Consider the following 19,850-nt stretch of genomic DNA (forward strand, 5'->3'; position numbering starts at 1 on the left):
AACCCAAAATCTTCTGAAGCTGATAAGCAACATCAGCAAACTCTCAGGAAATGAAATTAGTGTGCAAAAATCACAAGCATTCCTATATACCAACAGTAGACAAGCAGTAAGCCAAATCATAAATGAACTCTCATTCACAATTACTACAAACAGAATAAAATACCTAGGAATAGAGCTAACAAGGGAAGCGAAAGACCTTTTCAGGGAGAACAACAAACCACTGCTCAAGGAAATAAGCAAGGGCACAAACAAATGGAAGTGCATTTCATGTTCATGAATAGGAAGAATCAGTATTGTGAGAATGGCCATACTGCCAAAAGCAATCTATAGATTCAGTGGTATTCCCATTAAAATACCATTAACATTCTCCAGATAATTAGAAAAAAGTATTTTAAAATTCATATGCAACCAAAACAGAGCTCATATAGCCAAGACAATAGTAAGCAAAAAGAACAAAGCTGGAGGCATCACCTTACCTTACTTCAAACTATACTACAAGACTATAGTAACCAAAACAGCATGGTACTGGTACAAAAACAGAAACCTAAACCAATGGAACAGAATAGAGTTCTCAGAAATAAGACCACACATCTACAACATTATAATCTTTAACAAACATAACAAAAGCAATGGAGAAAGGATTGCTATTTAATAAATAGTGCCAGGAGAACTGGCTAACCATATGCAGAAAATTGAAACTGGGCCCTTTCCTAACACCATATACAGAAATCAACTTATGATGGATTAAAGACTTAAATGTAAAACTGAAAATTATAAAAACCCTGGAAGAAAATCTAGGTAGTACCATTCAGGTTATAGGCACAGGCAAAGATTTCGTGACAGAAACATCAAAAGCAATTGCAACAAAAGCAAAAATTGACAAATGGGATCAAATGAAAGAGTTTCTGCACAGCAAAAGAAATGATCATCAGAGTGAACAGACAACCTACAGAATAGGAGAAAAAATTTGCAGTCTATCAATTCAACAAAGGTCTAATATCCAGAGTCTATCAGGAACTTAAACAAATTTACAAAAAGAAACCAACCCCATCAAGAAGTTGGCAAAGGACATGAACAGACACTTTGCAAAAGAAGACATTGATGCAGCCAACAAACATATGTAAAAGAGCTCAACATCACTGATTATGAGAGAAATGCAAGTCAAAATCACAATGAGATACCATCTCATGTCAATCAGAATGGCAGTTATTAAAAAGTCAAGAAACTACAGATACTGGTGAGGCTGTGGAGAAATGGGAATGCTTTAACACTGTTGGTGGGGATGTAAATTAGTTCAACCATTGTGGAAGACAGTGTGGAAATTCCTCAAAGATCTAGAACCAGAAATACCATTCGACCCAGCAATCCCATTACTGGGTATATACCCAAAGGAATATAAATCATTCTATTGTAAGGACACATGCATGCAAATGTTCATTGCAGCACTGTTCACAATAGCAAAGACATGGAATCAACCTAAATTCCCATAAATGATAGACTGGATAAAGGAAATGTGGTACATATGTACTGTGAAATACTTTGCAGCCATAAAAAGGAATGAGATCATGTCCTTTGCAGAGACATGGATGGATCTAGAAGCCATTATCCTCAGCAAAATAACATTCAAATAGAAAACCAAACAACGCATGTTCTCACTTATAAGTGGGAACTGAACAATGAGAACACTTGGACACGGAGGGGAACAACACACACTGGGGCCTGTTGGGGAGGGCAGGGGCAGGGAGAGCATCATTATAAAAAGCTAATGCATGTGGGGCTTAATATGTAGATTATCAATTGATAGGTGCAACAAACCACCAGGGCACATATTTACCTATGTAACAAATCTGCACATCCTGCAAATGTATCCCGGAACTTAAAACAAAATTAAAAAGCAGTAAAAAAAGAAAAAGAAATCAACCCAACAAGGCAGGTTAGTAAGATGAGCAACACTTGAATGAAAGTGTTAATATATGGTGCATTTCCAGTTTTTGTATCTTTTAACCTAAAGGTGGGTCATGATTCATGTGAGAGGATCAACTAAAACTTCAATGCAATTCCTGAAATTTTTCTGACCTGAAGAACGAGAGGAAGAATTTGGAACAACCTTAACTTATAACCATTAGAAAATGAGGGGAGAATCCCAGGGACAAGACAATCAGAGAAAGAACAAAAACGATTGCCTAAGTGTCCATTTCTGAAACATGCAAATGTGTAGCAAACTGCAAATAGCCAAGCTAAGGATAAAAACTTAGCTGAGATTTTAGCTGCCCCAAAGACATTTTGAGGTTCAGTCTAACTGACTTACTGTGTATTATACACACACACATTCCATTTAAAGGCACTTAAAATAATAAACGTATAATATTCACAATGTGTATAATGTGATATAGAATTACTCCGCATGTGAAGAAAGAGAAAAATGTGCCCCATTCTCAAAAGGAAAGATAATCAATATATAGTGACCTTAAGATGACAGAGATGTTGGAATTAGCCAACAGGGATTTTATAAAATGTTATTATAAATATATTCAGTGAAATGAAAGACAATATTAATTTAATAGATGAAAAGTAAGGAAATATCAGCAAACAGAAAGTGCGTAAAAGAGCCCAATAACACTTAGAACTGAAAAATTTAGTAATATGAAATTAAGGCTGAAAGACTTGCTTAATTTCATAAAGGATATTAAAAAGGAGTCAAAAATCAAGAACACAAAACAATAGAAATTATCCATGCCACAAATATGAAAGGAAATAAAAATAACCCATAAAAGTCAAAGACTTACAATCCTGTAAGAAAATATCAAATTATTTAACGTATATGTGATCTGGATCCTGAGGAAGAAGAGTGAGAAAAATAAGTAAAATGTATTCAAAGAAATATCTGAAAACATCACAAATCGCAGAAACATAAATTTACAGATTCACCAAAACATCACGATAGATCTGCTGAAAAACAAGCAAAATCTTGAAAACAGCCAGACAAACAAATGATACATTATATAAACAATGATTTGAAGAATGTTTTAAAACCTCTCATTAGAAACTATAGAGTCCAGGTAATGATGCAACAGTCACTTGAAAGTTGTGTGTGTGTGTGTGTTGGTGCTCACGTGTGCATGCATGCACGTGTTTGTGGGGACAGAGTAGATACTGTCAGATTTGTATATCTGGCAAAATGTGGAAACTGTGCAACCCCTGAGATCCTTTAACTCTCCAGTCTTTCCCATCTTACAATGCGATAAATATCCAAGTCAATGTTATAGCAGGTTTTAGCATCGTATGTATTCTACAGTAATAAGAGAAGTAAATATATTCTGTCATATTACATTTATATAGAGTGGTACAATATTGACTCAGAAATCTGTGAAGACTTAAAAATACTTTTTGTATGTCCCAGAGAAAATTACCTTTAAAAAGAGTACAAATGGACATGAATAAAAATCAACGAATTAAAATGAAATTCTAACATGTCTTCAAATAATACAAAAGAGGTAAGAAAGGAATAGTAAGATAAGAAACAATAAGAAAACAATAAATCAAAGCAATATTCATACATTCCACAAGATAAAAATTGCATTAAGTGGAGTAGCATATGCAATCCATAAAAATCACAGAGATTATTAGAATGATGGAAAAGTAAGAACAAACTCTGTATTGTCTATTAGGGATATCTTTAAATATTCAGACACAAATAGGCAGAAAATAGAATATTATACCATGTAAATGACAATCAAAATAAATCTGAAGAGCCTACATTAATAGCAAGTCAAACAGGCATCATAACAAAGGGTATTAGCAGAGCTATTTCATAATGTCAAAGTATGAATTAGGAATAAAATCATAAAGATACATGTGCTTAATAGCAAAATTATATGAGGCAAAAACTGACAGATTTGAAGAAAAAATAAACATTTAAAATCTCAAATGAAAATTTGATCTCACTGTCAGTTATATACATAATAACTACAACAAAAAGAAAAAAACAGACATAGATAATCTGAGCAATACCATCAACTACTTTTAAGTAATTAATGTTTATAGAACACTGCACTCAAATGCCAGACAAATAAATATACCATCTCAGATATCTCAGTAGTCATTGGTTTCTCTATTTTAATAGTTTCCATTTATCTCCTGAATTTTCATATATGACTATACATAATGATCTTATTATCCTTTAACTATTTTAACATACTAGTAATAGCTGTTTAAAACTTCTTATCTGCTAATTCCAATGTCTAGATCATCTCTGAGCATTTTTTATCCTTATTTTCATTTCTCTTGGTTTATGTGTCACACTTTATTGCTTTTTCATATGTTTAATATGAAACAATATGAAACATCTACAATATTGGAAATTGTAGATGTTGCATTGCTGAGAGTCTGCTTGCTTGCTTCTATTAAAAAGTGTTTTTTTCAGGCAGTTATTTAAATTTTAGCAGATCAGCTTGCCCTATCTAAGCTTGGTCTTAGGTTTTATTGTGTTGGAGCTAAATAGTCCTGACCTAGAGCTAGAGTAGCCCTGCTCTTTAAGGTCTGGCTTTCTGGATTTTTAATGTATTTATTGGGATGGGAAGTAAGATTTATCTGCTCTGATAGCCAATATCCATCAACATTGTACTGTCTCTCAGTCCACAGTAGCTTTTTTTCTGCCAGGTTTCCTTGGTTCTCACTTGCACATATGCAGCTAATTACTAGGTCAAAGTCTTAAGGGAACTCTTATTTAAGTTTCTCAAGGTCCTTGACAATTAAGGTTCCTTGTCTGTGTAACCTTGCCCAGAAAATGCAAATAGCCTCAGCAGCTCCATACGTCATTTCTGTTTCTTCCATTCATTGAGACCAAAATGAATGAAGGGAAGCTCTATGTTTGGCATTCACTTCTCTGGGTGTATAAAGTGTCTTAAGTCGTGGAAAATACAGAGCTCACCTCATTTGCTTCCTTTGCTCATGGATTAGAGTCCTATGCTTTATCTTACTCAACATCTAAAAAGGGTTGCTTCGTAGTTGGTCTGGTTTTGCAGTTATTTAAAGAAAGAGGTTACATGTGCCATCTGTTGCTCTATCATGCCTGTTACTGGAATCCAGATGAGCAATTTAAAAGGAAGTATGAATAAGTAAGGTTAAAAACAAAATAAAATTTGTATTAAATATGTATCAACTTTTCATTGGTTGAGGAAGAAAAAATATGACATGTTAAAATGATATATTACAAGTAGGTACAAATAATCATATCTTTTCTTACCCTTGTCATGCTTATGCCTATTGTCTTTTTATAACCGTTGTTCTAGTAATGTATAGTAATGATGTGGAACTAATGATTAAGCTAGTGAGAGCTGACAAACTTACATATGTAAAATAATAACTAAATGAAAAACTCTCTATGATATGGAGAACATTTTATTTTTTCATTTTTTATGGTATAATATATCATGGAATGTCATTGGGTATTAGTGCTTTGTTTTATGGGTAAGGTTGAGGAAATCTGTCAGAAAAAGACATTCAATCAAATAGCCCATCATTGAAGAACATAAGGCAATGGAGGACAGTGAAGGAAAATTTCTAAATTGACTATGCTATTGTGACAAAAGTTCTGTTCCCTGAGGATTATGCTTCTTGGTTTAAATTTCTGAAATTCACAAAGCACATCAGCCTGTGTATTCAAGGTCAAAAATAAGAAAAATAAAAGGAACTTATTAAATGATATTATGGGCCAACTTCATGGTAGCATTTTGATAGAAAGTAGACATTTCCACCATTCCTCTATACAAGGGCATGCTCTATGTAAGACATGAGGGTTCGATTTCACAACTCCTCAAATCCCTTTCAGAGCTAAATTCTGAGACTTAGTGATATTGTGGACCAAAATATGACCCACCCCCATATCATATCAATTTTATGCATTAAGTTTCTGATATAAAATGATTATTCTAGAGACCTATTCTGCAAACATTAGCCTTGTTTTATGATACCACCCATCTTATCTTTACCTTCACTTCTCTTCAATCTTTCACGTATTTCAATGGTTGTTGAGCACTTACTCTCTTTTTCAAGGCCCTAATGATGCTCAAGAATAAATCATATTTCTGTATACCCTGACTTGAAAGAACCACGATCTGGTCCCACATTTTTTACCTTCTTTCTACCCAAACTCTCTGAAAGTTACATAAATGCCAATCGCTTGCAATAAACTCGTATTCCAGCACAAAGGCAGCATCTTTGAATCCTCACAGGACAGGTCTGAGTTTTCCTAAGGGCTCAGATTAAGTAGAAGCACCAACAATAGCAAACGATGCCTGAATATTTCAATATGTATAGTCAGAGATATGAGTTTTCCCACAATATAGTCTGGAGACCAAAGAATACTTGGAAATGCAGTTTCCTATAAACTCTTCACCATCAAATTCTGATTTAATTTCAGTAACTCTGGGTGGAGCCTGGGAATCTGATTTTTAAAATAAGTTTACTAGGTGCTTTTACTCAGGTATTGTATTAGTCTGTTTTCACACTGCTATAAAGATACTACCTGAGACTCAGTAATTTATAAAAGAAAGAGGTTTAATTGATAGTTCTCCAGGGCTGAGGAGGCCTTAGGAAACATAACTATGGTAGAAGGGGAAGCAGGCACCTTCTTTACAAGGTGGCAGGAGAGAAGTAAGCGAGGGCACAGGAAAAACTACTATTTATAAAAACATCGGATCTCATGAGAATTCACTCAGTATCATGAGGACAGCATGGGGGAACCACCGGCATAATCCAATCACTTCCTCCTAACAGTTCTCTCCCTCAACACCTGGGAATTACAATTCAAGATGAGATTTGGGTGGGGTCACAAAGCCTAACCGTATCAGGTATGTTATGCCAAAATTTGAAAAAAAGAAAAAAAAATACGTATATATAATTTGTTCTCTGGTGTGTGTTAGTGTGTTTGTGTTTGCATTAAAAACATTACGCAGACCAGTAATGTGAAAAGGCATACTTTATCAAAATAAATGGTATGTAATTTCTACTTAATTTCTTATATTATAAATACTTTATCTTAGTTATTGTAATGTTTCAGATCATTTTATTCTCTTGAAGCATTTTTACATCTGATTTTCACCATTTCATGTGATCCAAATGAGAACATAGGTACCATGCTGATTTAAAGTTGGAGTAATTGAGGACCAGCAATGTTAGAATTGCTTGTCTAAGCCAGTTGGGGTTGGTACTGCTAATCATGGCTCTGAGACCAAGACTATAGTTCATCTCAGTCTCCTTGGGGGATGGGTCTGCCAGTCACAGGGTGTCTAAAGAGCCTCCAGCTCCAACACATGCACACAGACTTGAAACAGTACATCCTATTCTTTGATGTCTGTAGCCAAATGTAAGCCAGTTTAGCTTTGGGGCAGGCTTTTGTGAGCCTCTTCGTTGTTCTTTTTGGAGTTAATCACTCTTCTAAAGAAAACTGGAATTACTCCCTCAATGTAATTCTTTCAATCTGCCTAGATTTCAGGTCTGGTTTCTACTCCTCTGTTGAACACTTAGCACACTGATACTTTAGGTCACAGGATGAGGACCTTATTAGTTAAGACACCCAGAAGTTACCTAATCTAAACAACTCATTTCCTCACAGAAGAAGCCAGTGGCAGAAAATGTACAGCCTAAAAGGCTAGGCCAGTGGCCATTTAGAAACAGAGCCAAGGCCAAGGTGTACATCTCTTGTGCCACCACATTACGATAGAAGGAACCCAGACATGAAAAGCATAGCTGTCTTCGAGTTCAGCATCTTCAGCATACAGATCCTATAATCTCAGCAACTCACCTAACCCCTCAGAGTCTCAGTTTTGTGGACTGTGAAAAGGGAATAATGACAAATATTTTCTGAGGCAGTTGGCTGAATTTAAGATAACATTTGTCAGCAATGGGTACTCTGTGAATGCTGGTTCCCTTCCCTTTGTGTAGACCAACTTTGGATTGACTCTTTACCTATCTAGTTCGACAGCAGTGATCCTGCTTTTTACCAAATGGTATACTATCTTTTTTAAGGTACTCTGACATTTTTAAGGCAATGCACTACTGTCTGTGAATCTAGTTCAAGTATTTCAAAAAATTGAGACATTATGCCCAATGAACCCAACTGACTTCAGCCGCTACCTCAGTGGCCTGATGACACCCTGAGATCGAGGGTCTGAGAGGAGGTGCTGCTTCACCTCCTGCCGATGGAGATGGAGTTCAGCCAGCATCAAGTCCTCCTGGGCCATAAGTCTTACTCCTTCCTCCAAGGAGGCACCCATTACCCTCTCAAGATCATTTTGGCCCTGTCAAAAGAATACATGAAGGAGATAAGATAGATAGTGAACATGTGCATAATGGTGGTGATTCTAATAGGACTCAAGGCCCATTTTCCCTGCTGTTCTTCTATAGAAAATGAGAGGTGTCTTTCTTAACAAAAGACAAAAAAGAGTCTCTAAATTTTTTCTGAATCTATTCCAAAGGCTTCTTATCTACATGATAAGTGCCAATCACATGAAAATAGTATGATTTGAAAATATCAAATATTCCACTCCATCTCTCTTAAATTTCTGGAAATGAGCTATTTGCCTACATTTTGAAGATCATCATACATGGCAGTGATTGCTTATTTTTATTTGTTTGCTTATTTGTTTTAGTCTGAGTGGTATGTTAGTAGAACACTTGACTGCAGTTAAATGATTTACTCACCATCCCTCAAACCATACTGCTGGAGGAAGCTGTAAAAAATCACATCGTCTCTCCCAGAATTTATACAGAAGTGAAAACATTTTAGGGGATGCCGAAACCAGAGAGAGATTTGCTGCAGAAAGAAAATAGAAAAGGAAGTTATCCTCTGCTCTACAGCTCAGATTGCATTTCCTGAGTTGGACATTCAGTTCAGAAAGAGAAAATGCACAGCCATACACTTACCAGTGACACCCATCATAGGGCAGAAATCCCAAGCAAAGGGCTCTTGCTGCTGCATATTCATGGATGCAAATCAGGCCCCAAGGCTATAGCACTTGGCTCTGAGATTTCAAATCTGGGTATTAACAGGGATTCCTTCAAGTTTCTATGAATATTAACCAGGAGGGGTACGTCAAACATGTGGTGAGTGCATGTAGAAACTTTTATTCCAGTCAATTTGAAAAATTAAGCTTTGGTTAGAAAAATGTTCCACCTTCCCATTTAGCCCCTTTGTGATGTAGGGTGGTTCAGGGCTTTGGTTTTGAAAGAGAACTGGGGAGCACTGGGCCATGGACTTTCAGAGTCACAAAGCAAACCCCATACTGTAAGCCCCAAAGGGCCGGGTAGGAATCTGGATTGTTACTCTCATATTCCCAGCTGTTAGCATAATGTCTACACTGATACCTAATACCTACACTAATACCTAATACAGGGAACCACTGTATTAGGTATTTATTGCTGCATAACAAGTTACTCCAACATTTAGAGACTTAAAATTACATTTATTATCTCACAATTTCTGTACATTAGATACCTTATCACAAACACAAAATATAGGTACTATTCACGAACAGTCCTAGGCATAGAATTGAATATGCACTATCCCATTAAAACCCTCATGTCGGTCCTATGGTCTGAGGTGGTCACTATTATTTGTCCTCCTTATAGGGAAGGAACCTGGGGCTTGGAGAACTGAGTGTCTCCACAAGTCACAGTGCTAATACCAGTTCAACCTGGTATTCAAGCTCTGGCAATGTGACTCTAAAGTGTATACATTTAGCCACAGTCTCACTATTGCTTTCCTAAAATAAAATCTTTCAAGTCTCTCAGTCTGGAGGAATGTCTGCAGGTATTTGGGCTCTATAGGCATGGCTTAGCTGGGTCCTCCAGCTCTGAATCTTCATACAGTCACTGTAAATTCAAGGCTTGACTAGGGGGAAAGTACTTCCTTGCCCACTCACATAGCTGTTGGTAGGATTCAATTTCTCAGGAGCTATTGGCAAGAGGACTTGTGGATCTCTCCACAGAGCACTTTGCAGCAGGGCAACTTGCTTCATCAGAGAGAGAGCAAGAGGTCAAGGGAGAGCGTGCCAGCAAGACGAAAAGCCCAGTCACATGGCTGGTATACAATTAAGCATCTTGTCTACAGTTGTACAAACTCATCAAATTGAAGACTCAGGACCAGTTTTTTTAAAAGACTGACATGAGACCTCTCTGTAATATCTTAATACATTTTCTGTAAATAAAAAACTATTCTAAAAGAGTTTATTAAAACCTTATGTAAAAGAGTTTCAGTGGAGATTTCAAAAGTAATAGCAAAGATTCTAGAAATGTGGCAGGGACATTTTTCAATCTTATTGAATCTTCATGTAAAACTAGCCAGAAAATCTAGATTGAAGAACTAAAAACCTTTGGATCACATTTACGACCAAACTAGGTGATAAGATTATTCACAAAGCCCAAAATAGAGGTATTAATCAAAAACACGAAGTACAGGTACTAATCATGAACAGCCTTTGGCATAGAATTGAATATGCAACATCCCATTAGAACCTTCACCTCAGCCCTATGAGGTGGGTAATAGTATTTGTCCTCCTTATAAAGAAGGAATCCATGGTTTAGAGGGCTGAGTGTCTTCACAAGTCACATGCTAATCAGAGTTCAACCTGGTATTCAAACTTAGGCCATGTGACTACATATTACAAAAGTTGAGCCATGATCTCTTCTTTTGTGTTCCTAAAATCTCTCCAGTCTGGAGGAATGTGTGCAGGTATTTGAAAACAGAAACATACATGGGCTGTTTAAAAAGCCTCAGTAAACTCAGATTACTTTGATGCTAGGAGCTAAAAGCCAGAGAATTGCTCTCAAGACTGAATACTATTTTCTTCTTCCCATTTTTTTCTTTTTTTCCTTTTTTTTTTTTTCTCATCAAGAATGATGTCTGACTTTGGGAGCCTGAGGGAGGAAAATTGTTTGAGCCTAGGAATTTGAAACCAGCCTGGGCAACATATGGAGACCCATCTCTACAAAAATAAATTTTAAAAAAATTAGTTGAGCTTGGTGGTGTACACCTGTGGTCCTAGCTACTTGGAAGGATGAGGTGGGAGGCTGAGGTAGGAGAACCACTTGCACCAGGAAGTTGAGGCTGCAGTAAGTGGTGATCACACCACTGTACTCCAGCCTGGGTGACAGAGCAGGACCCTGTCTGGAAAAAAAATCTGGAACATTTGTGTTTTTTCTGTTGAGTTTGGAATTTGAGTTATCATACAGCTTCTGGTGCCCAGTATTCTAACATCAGGCCACTGGACTATTTTTATTTCAGCCCACGTTTGAGAGAATAAGATAATGGTAATGTAAAGATGGCTGACTTTATTTCTTCTTAAAGAATATTATACTTCTGACTATTTGTGGAATTTTGAATATTTAGCAAAATTTGTTTTTGGAAGTCCTACCACTTCTTAATGTACTGAGTCTTCTTCATCATCAGCCGGGCTTCCATGTTCCCCAGAAATCTCCTCTCATCTCTAGTATCCTGATTTACATGGAGATATTACTAACTTACTGTTTTACCCATTTAATATGTACCAAGTGCCAGGCACTATATTAATATCTTCTCATATTATCTTTTATTCTTTACTTCAGTCTTACATAGTAGAAATTTTTGCTCCACTTGAATAATAAACTATGGGTCAGAGAAAGTTATACTATGTCCCATAGGATTCAAAATCTTGTCTGTTTAGTTCTTAGGATTCTAAAAAATCACTTTTACTTAGTGGAGGACATGTGTAGTTCTTGGCTGTAGGCACAAAAGACTGATCCTGATGGAGGATTATCGGGCATCTCCCCTCACTACCCTCCCGTATGAGTTGAGTGTTTTTGAGTATTGGATGTGCCATTCACTCTTACTGAGAGAACAGCTTTGTATCAGAGACTCAGACACTCTTCAGGACTAGTTCTTTTTTTGGGAAGGATTAGCCACCTCCCTTCTACCAGACTTACAAGGAATCCCTAAGACAGAATCAAGATGTCCTATGTGAGGAAGAAGGGAAGACCATTTTATTCAGAGCTTAATGTACTTTAGGCCATTTGCTACCCATTTTCAGACCTATCTCACAGGAATCTTATTCCTATTTTCCTTTATTGTGCTTAAACATTTATAGAGGTTGGGATAAAGTATGTGGGTTGAATAAATAAAAACAAGATAATGCAGTAGTGCAATATTAAACATTCTTGGCTTTTTCATGATTATCAATACTAAATTGAAGCTTTTCCTGAACTTGATAACTGTGAAACTTTTTAACATCGGCCAAACCTGGAAGTAAAAGCATTGTTTCTGACTTGTCTTTTAGATGATACTTTTAAACAAATTTTCAGTGTTTACTTAAGGCACTCTTTTTATCTGTCTTGTCCCCCTTGCTTTGAAGATAAGAATTATATGGTTCTGAGTTCTTTTATTTCCACCTTTCCTGGAAGGTATAGAAAGAACACAGGGGGACTAAGCACTTGTCACAGTATCCTGGAGTTTGAGTCACTCAGCAATTTTGTAAGGAAGATCTCTCAAACAAGATCAGGGATTGCAAATAATGCCTCCCTCCTATTTCTAACTTGGAATGCATTAATTATTTCTAACCTCCATGTACAACACAATTTGGGGAGGTCTGTGTCACTTTTTAGAATTTCTACAACTCAGAGCTTCAGATGGTTACCATCTGTAGCATTGCGTCAGATTGAATGAATTCCTCTCAGACAAATTTCAAATCCATTAAGTTCTGGGGAAAGATCATTCAAAGGGCCTTAAGATTAACTGATTTTCTTGTCTTCGAAGGAAACAAGTGAACATTTAAACAGAAGGACTTCAGCCAGTTATAATCCACAAATCTGTCAGCAAAATGTATCTAGCATGTTCATAAAATTAGATGGGACTTTTTCCTCATTTAATGTCATTTTCAATTATGCACTCTGCGTTATATAGAGATAAACTGTTTCTTGGTGGGTAGCCTATCTTTGGAAGTCTGGGACATGTTTTCTTCGCTTGTCAACTGGCTTCTGATTTGGTGCTTAGGGTGACATTTAGTCAGACATCAGGTTAAAAAATTAATACAAAATAGGTAAGTGCAAACCAATTTCCATTATAACCAATGAGAAGTAATTCATTCTTTCAACAGCTCACTGATCTGTACTGATTTTCCTAACTGGCTGAAACACTTTGTGATTCCTCTTTTTAAAATTTTTATCCAAGCTACTCTTCCAGTTATGTAACCTTCTCTGAGGGAAAACATTAGTTTCAACTTCCTTAAGTGAATCTATGTTGTTTTCCTGATATAAATCACCCACAAAAACATGATAATCGCTACTTACCTCGTATCTCATATTGAGAGTCACCATGCACCATTATTGAAGAGGACAGAGCTGAAAAAGTAAATTGGGACTGAAATCCAGTCTACACCCAGCTTGACAAATTGTCCAGCAAGAAAAAAAATGCAAAATTTTTTCAAACTGATGGCAGAAATTGTATTGGAAGCTGCATGGACACTATTATATCAGGTCTATTCCAAATCTATGTAAGTTAGATGTCACTATCTCAGTTTCACAGATGCAGAAACTGATTCTCCAAGAAGTAAACTAGTTCTCTCAGGATAACACAGTAAGTGGAGGAGTCAGATTTAAACTGTGGTCTGCAGCGCTGTCCAGTCCCTGCTTATTTCCCCTGAGCCATGAGGCTCCTACTGCATTAGTGATAGACCTACCTAGGAAAAGGCACTGTCTTCACTGAGCTGGACTACATTCAAAATGGCTGTCCCATGACCCTTCCAGTGGTTACGATGCTTTTGCTTATAGTTTATCTGGGTCATTCTCATAACATTGGCCAGTATGGATGTGAAAATTTAGAGAAAAAAAAGCAAATTTGTGTTCAGTTGGTTCCTCCAGCTCTTTGCTTGCAGAGAACATAAGGTTTCTCTCCTAGTTAGGTTCATTTTTGTGGTAAGAAAGACAAGCTCAAATAAAAGGGACAGTGGGAGGGATCATTATACAGCCACAGAGAGTTTGCAGCACACTCTGAAAACAGCTCAACACTAGGCCTTAGGAAGATCAAGAATCAAATATCTAGAAGGGCAGTTCTGCTTCGTGGTACTCTCTCCATTTCACCTTTCCCTGTCTTCTCTGGGTTAACTCTGCACATGTACTCTTTCTTCTCTGTTTCTCCTCATTACCTTTTTCCTAGATTCTACTCGTTTGTAACTCTATGTGCATCTAGGATGGAAATGGCAGCCTCAGCTTCAAGATTACATGACTTTGAAACCCCAACATCTGAAATTGCCATCTGTGTCTTCCAGTTCATATTCCCAAACTATGAGTCTCTTTGCCGTTGCTTTTCTTTCCAAGACATTTTATGGATGGTCCACCCATAGTTAGATGTCCGTCTCTAAGCCAATTAACGTATTCAAAGTGAACTGACTATGTTAAAATCATCATTCTGTAGGAGCTGTGAGTGGGAGGAGCCCTCTGTTAGGTGCATAAATAGTAGGTACCAAAGTTAATCTCAAATGTGTCACAACTACTCTGGCACCAAATTGTGCTTGTCCTCAGATAGTCAACTACTTGGTAAGGAGCACTAATAGACCTGAAGTACAGCCAGGGGCCTAATAGTCATAGTCTTTTTCCAAGGAAGAGGTTGTTATGATAAAAATAAATGAGCCCAGCAGTAAGAGGAAGAGGAGGAAGTAATGGTTAGAATTCTAAAAAAAATAAATAAATAATAATTGGCTCTTTATATTTTCTTGTGTCTTTTCTCCTACCATCACTGAAGCCCAATGACTGGAGGAACTATTAGTTTTCTGCAAAAGTAATTGCATTTTTTTTGCCATGAAAGGAATGACAAAAACCACAGTTGCTTTTGCATCAACCTAGTCTCTAAAAACTCACCTGAGTTGCATGTATGCCAGCGAATAATTAATTCCAAGGTCTAATTTTCACCATTTGCTTTAAATTCCTCCTTTCATCTGTTTCCCTTGGTTGCACACACCTTGGACTTCAAGGGAAGGTATTCTCTTGCTTAGCCCTGTCTAGACTGACAAATTTCAGTTCATCCTCTTGGCTCTGGCGTAATACTTTCTTAAGATGTTGCTTCCAATACACACCATGTGCTTCACCTAGGCATTCTCTGCCTTGCCTTTTATCTTATCTTTATTTATTAGTAATAACTGTGATGGATAATATTTATTGATCATTCACTATAGATGCTGTCTTATGCCTTTTCATTGTCTTATCTAATTTAACTGTCACAAAACTGTATATGGTAGCTAATACCATTATCTTTTTTCTATAGAAAAGGAGATAAAATTTCAGAGAGATTGAATAGTTTACCTAAGAAAACACAGTGACCAAGATGAATATAAACCTAGGTGTGATGAATTTTGGGGCATATACTCAAAACAATGAATGATTAACACCTACCACTGATTGAGTTTTCTGCGTGTGCATGATGAAGCTATGTCTAAGATGTGTCTCTTCCTTTAAAACATAAGTTTTAATGGGCAGAAACCTTAAAATATACCTCTGGTGTCCTCATAATGCAGACCTAGTTGCAAGCACCAATTAAACTCTCAAATTCTAATTGTTTGTCTAAAGCATGCTTTAGCTATCAGAATTGTCCCAGGCAAGTTACAATAACATCAATTTCTTCTACTTAATTTCAGATTAGCATTCTGAGAATAAAAATATTGAAAGTTGTTATTCTGAATTTTGTACCCCAAAGATGGATACTACCTGGCAATCATGAGTCACTATCATTATCTTAAACAGCTCTTTCTGAAGTAATTAGAATTATTAGAGTCAAGACATGTGATTATATGATTCATTGGTCTGTTCCTGTGATCAGTTTGCTTAATATAATTCTAAAATTGTCCCTAAAAACATTGCTGCACTCTTCCCTTCCTCCACTCGTTAATGGATCACTATATGGTAAGAAATGAATTGTTGCATATCCCACACGCAAAGCCTGTGCTATGAAACTGCCTTTGTTATAGGCCGGCTTTAACACAATATTGTCATTATTGGCTAATAAAGATCGTAAAGTACCCTTCATCACCTCTGCTCTGCTTCCTCATCTTCCCAACAAGGCGATCTGCAAAATATTCAGAGCACTGTGTTCCCTAGTCACTGAAATAGGTAAAAAGGGGATATAAGAAGGGTTTTAGTCCATGTTCCATATAAGCAAACTTAGTCTGCTCATATTCCACATTTAGCCATTACTTACGTCTTAGAAGAGGACTTTAGGATTACCTTACTTTCTCCACCCCCACGTAAGCAAAACAAAACAAAATACATATTGTTTGTGCATCTAAACAGGCACACACCACACACACACACATACTCTCTCTCTCTCCTTTGATTCTAATTCACAAGATGTGGGTATAAGCAGGAGATGACCCAGACAGAAAGGATCAACACTCCTGTTACTGCCCAGCAGGTTCTCCTTGCCCACTGCCTAGACAGAGCTGATTTATCAAGACAGGAAGTTGTAATTGAGAAGGAGTTTAATTCATATAGAGTCAACTGTATGCGAGACTGAGTTTTATTATTATTCAAATCAGTCTCCCTGAAAATTTGAGGATGGCTTTTTAAAGAATAATTTGGTGAGTAGGGGTTGGGAAAGGGGGTGTGCCGACTGGTCAGGACAAAAATGAAATCATAGAGAGTTAAAGCTATCCTGTTGTGCTGTCAGTCCCTGGGGGGGGTGGCCTCAAGACCAGATGAGCCAGTTTATCCATCTGGGTGGTACATCAGAATCCAGGGTCTGCAAAATATCTTAAGCACTGATCTCAGGTTTTTCAGCAGTGACTCCTAAACCACAATTTCTCATCTCATGACTAACTTTTTAGTCCTGAAAAGGCAATCTAGTCCCCAGACAAGAAGAGGGTTTGTTTTTGGAAAAGGCTGTTATTGTCTTTGTTTCAAAGTTATAAATCAAGTTCCTTCCAAAGCTAATATGGCTGACGCCCCAAAATGAACCAGGACAGTTTGGAGGTTAGAAGCAAGAGGGAGTAGGTAAAGTCAGTTCTCTTTCATTGTCATAATTTCCCAGTTATAATTTTTGCAAAAGCAGTTTCATCCCCAGCTTTTAAGTGTCTGAAACGCCTGACTTCTGAGGTCTCTTTTTCTCCATTTGCCCCATTTTCCTTAGCTACTGCAGAAAGAGCACTGGGAGCAAAACAAATTCTGTATCTGTTTCTATTAATTGCCAGTTCTGTGTCCTTGGGCGAATTCTTGACTTTCTCAGAATCTGTTTCCACATCTGTGGAACAGCAGTGACAATAACTGCCAAAGAAAAATTTTGCTGAACAGAATTAAAAAGGCAAAGGAAACTTAATTCAAGACTATTGCATATTGAAGTCAATTCTGATGAAACAAGGCCAGAAGAATTTTTAAGTGTTGGCGTGAGCTAGGGGAAGAATACTGAAGGATGTTAGTGGGTAGACTGTTCCATAAGATCAGGCCATCTGTGTTTTCTCATTGGCACTGATCAAAGCCCCCTACCTTTCCATAGAGATGCGATCTAGGGGCACTATCGTCCTTGATGATTACATTTCAAAAGGATGGCTTTCACTTCCTCCAGAAAGATAATCCTGGGTTGTAAAACCAGCAAGAGGTGGGAGAAGATTTCCAACTCAAAGTGGCAGAGAAAGAATTACCAATACCAAGTTTTCTAAATTGAATGCTCAAAGAAAATGTAGGTCAGAGGCCTGTAGTTATGAGGCTACCTGTTGAAAGTTTGATCAAGCTTAGGGAAACATTAAGACCTTTTGGTCATAATCAGCCTACCTTTTCTACATGGTTGTTGAGAGGAAAAAATAAGCTAATAAAGATCAAATTCCCCTTAAAGTTTCAAATGTATGTGACAATGGGGAGGAGGAAGAAAAAGAGAAAGAGCAAGATAGTTATTATTCTTAGTCACTGAAAATGTCTGGAACATAGGGGGGAAAATATATATATATAGATATATATATATATACACACACACACACACACACACACACACACACCCACACCCACATATACACAAACATACATATATATACACACACACACACATATACATGTATGTATAAACATCCATACCTATGTACATAAATGAATGAATAAGCAAAAAAATTATCCCCTTTTATCAAATAAGACCATTTTTCTGAAGAGAGTTATTTTCAGAAAAACAACAGAACAAATAAATCAGGTTACTTTGTTTTGGGACCTCATTTATACAGTGAGCATAGACTGTTCCCTGCTCATATGCTGTTTTCTCTTATATATTTTACTTAGGATCCAACAGATATCTGAGGATAATCCAAAAATTCTTTTTAATTCTGCTGAGGATTTCAAGAGTCAATCCCTACTCTTCTGTGAACTCTCTTCAAAAACAAAATAATTTAATTTAAAGAAAATCCAGCAAGGCTAAATCAATGCACTCTTAGGCCTATGGTAAATAGTTTGGCAGATGAATTTAGTTATTTCCAAATCTGTACATGATGGAGAGGACCTTCAATAAAAATACTGGGTCATCTGGAAGATGTACCCCTGTTCTACATTGATGAATGTTGGTAGATTGGTGAACTAGCTACTGGGTGGTGCTTACAACCACATAATTTAGAGACATATTGTATTAACCCTGGCAAATTCTATTGCATGCCATATGGGCAAATTATTTTATCATTTGGAGGCTCAGTTTCCCTATCTAGAAAGGTGAAAATGTAATAATAATCACCTCCCAAGATTGTAATGAGAATTAAGTGGGATGCAGTACCTAACACTGCCTAGCGTATAGTAGAGCACCCAAATTAGAGTTATAATGCCTTTGCTGTTATCATTAGCCTACACATTTAGCCTATCATTAGCCTAGTTGATAATAGTGTTGATCTGAAATGCTTAGACTGTTCATATATCTAAGACTCCTAGTTAGCCACCATCTTTTGGACAGCTCTGCAGGTCTCTCTTTCTGCTTGTGATTTTTCCAGAGAAATTGGTCTCAAGGGTTTAAAATTTTCCCAGGGGCTTCCTGAAGGTCAGGGTCTATCTTGTGGGAATGTGTTCTTCTCAATGAGTCGAGGCTAAGCACAAGAATTTGTGGTTTTTAGTAGAATGGAGCTTGGATCAGCAAGATGGAATTTGGTCATAGAGTAACCCAGAAATCCAGTCCTTATAGAGACATCAACCTGACTGATACCGGGTAAGAGATGCCTGTTGTGTGTGCTTTACACAAGAGATTATTTATAACTGATGAAGTTTAAAAACATCCCCATTACTCATTACCCTAATTTAATAAAATACCTTGTCAGTTAAAATAGTGATGCATGAAACAGGTTTTGTTCCTAATATTCATCATCTGCCAAAGTAGATTTGGGAGGACACTAACAATATGAAATGAGTGCCCAAGCATTTTACTTCCTGGTTTATCCAAAACCTGTGGCCTCAGTCAAAGAAGTCAGCATTGACATATCAAGCACTAGCAAATGCAGAAACTCTCCCAGTGAAACGTCTGCAAAGGAGAAAAGAAGCAGCTTCTATGTTCTGGCCTTTTATGATGGAATATACCTGCCCTCACGCTTTTTAGACTTACTCTGTGTGACAAGGCATGAAAAGGGAGGGCAGAGTTTATCTACTTGCTGCTTTAACCTTATTTGAGTGACCACATGACAAAGTTGGGGAGAATAAAATGTTACTGCTTTAGTGGGTGTTCAGTCAAGAAATTTAGCTTAAAGATGGGCCAAGTGACCAGAATTTTCTGGTTGCAAAGATCAGATGTCAACAACATCTGAAGGTTTCTTCAGCATGGATGGTGAAGTCCTCCACAATTTAACTACAGCTTTGTCTTTCCTTGTGGTCCACCTGAGCCCTTT

The 19,850-nt window shown here is 37.0% G+C and overlaps 1 long non-coding RNA gene across 1 annotated transcript in view; it reads right to left on the bottom strand.

The window, feature by feature from the left end:
• LOC139356051 (uncharacterized) overlaps positions 1–19,850 on the bottom strand; it is a 134,253-nt gene that overhangs the window by 64,794 nt on the left and 49,609 nt on the right. Inside the window, exon 3 of the long non-coding RNA XR_011607425.1 lies at positions 13,321–13,371. This is a non-coding gene — a long non-coding RNA (uncharacterized lncRNA). The remainder of the gene's footprint in view (positions 1–13,320; positions 13,372–19,850) is intronic.

Source organism: Macaca nemestrina, chromosome 9 (assembly GCF_043159975.1).
Source record: "Macaca nemestrina isolate mMacNem1 chromosome 9, mMacNem.hap1, whole genome shotgun sequence".
NCBI lineage: Eukaryota > Metazoa > Chordata > Mammalia > Primates > Cercopithecidae > Macaca > Macaca nemestrina.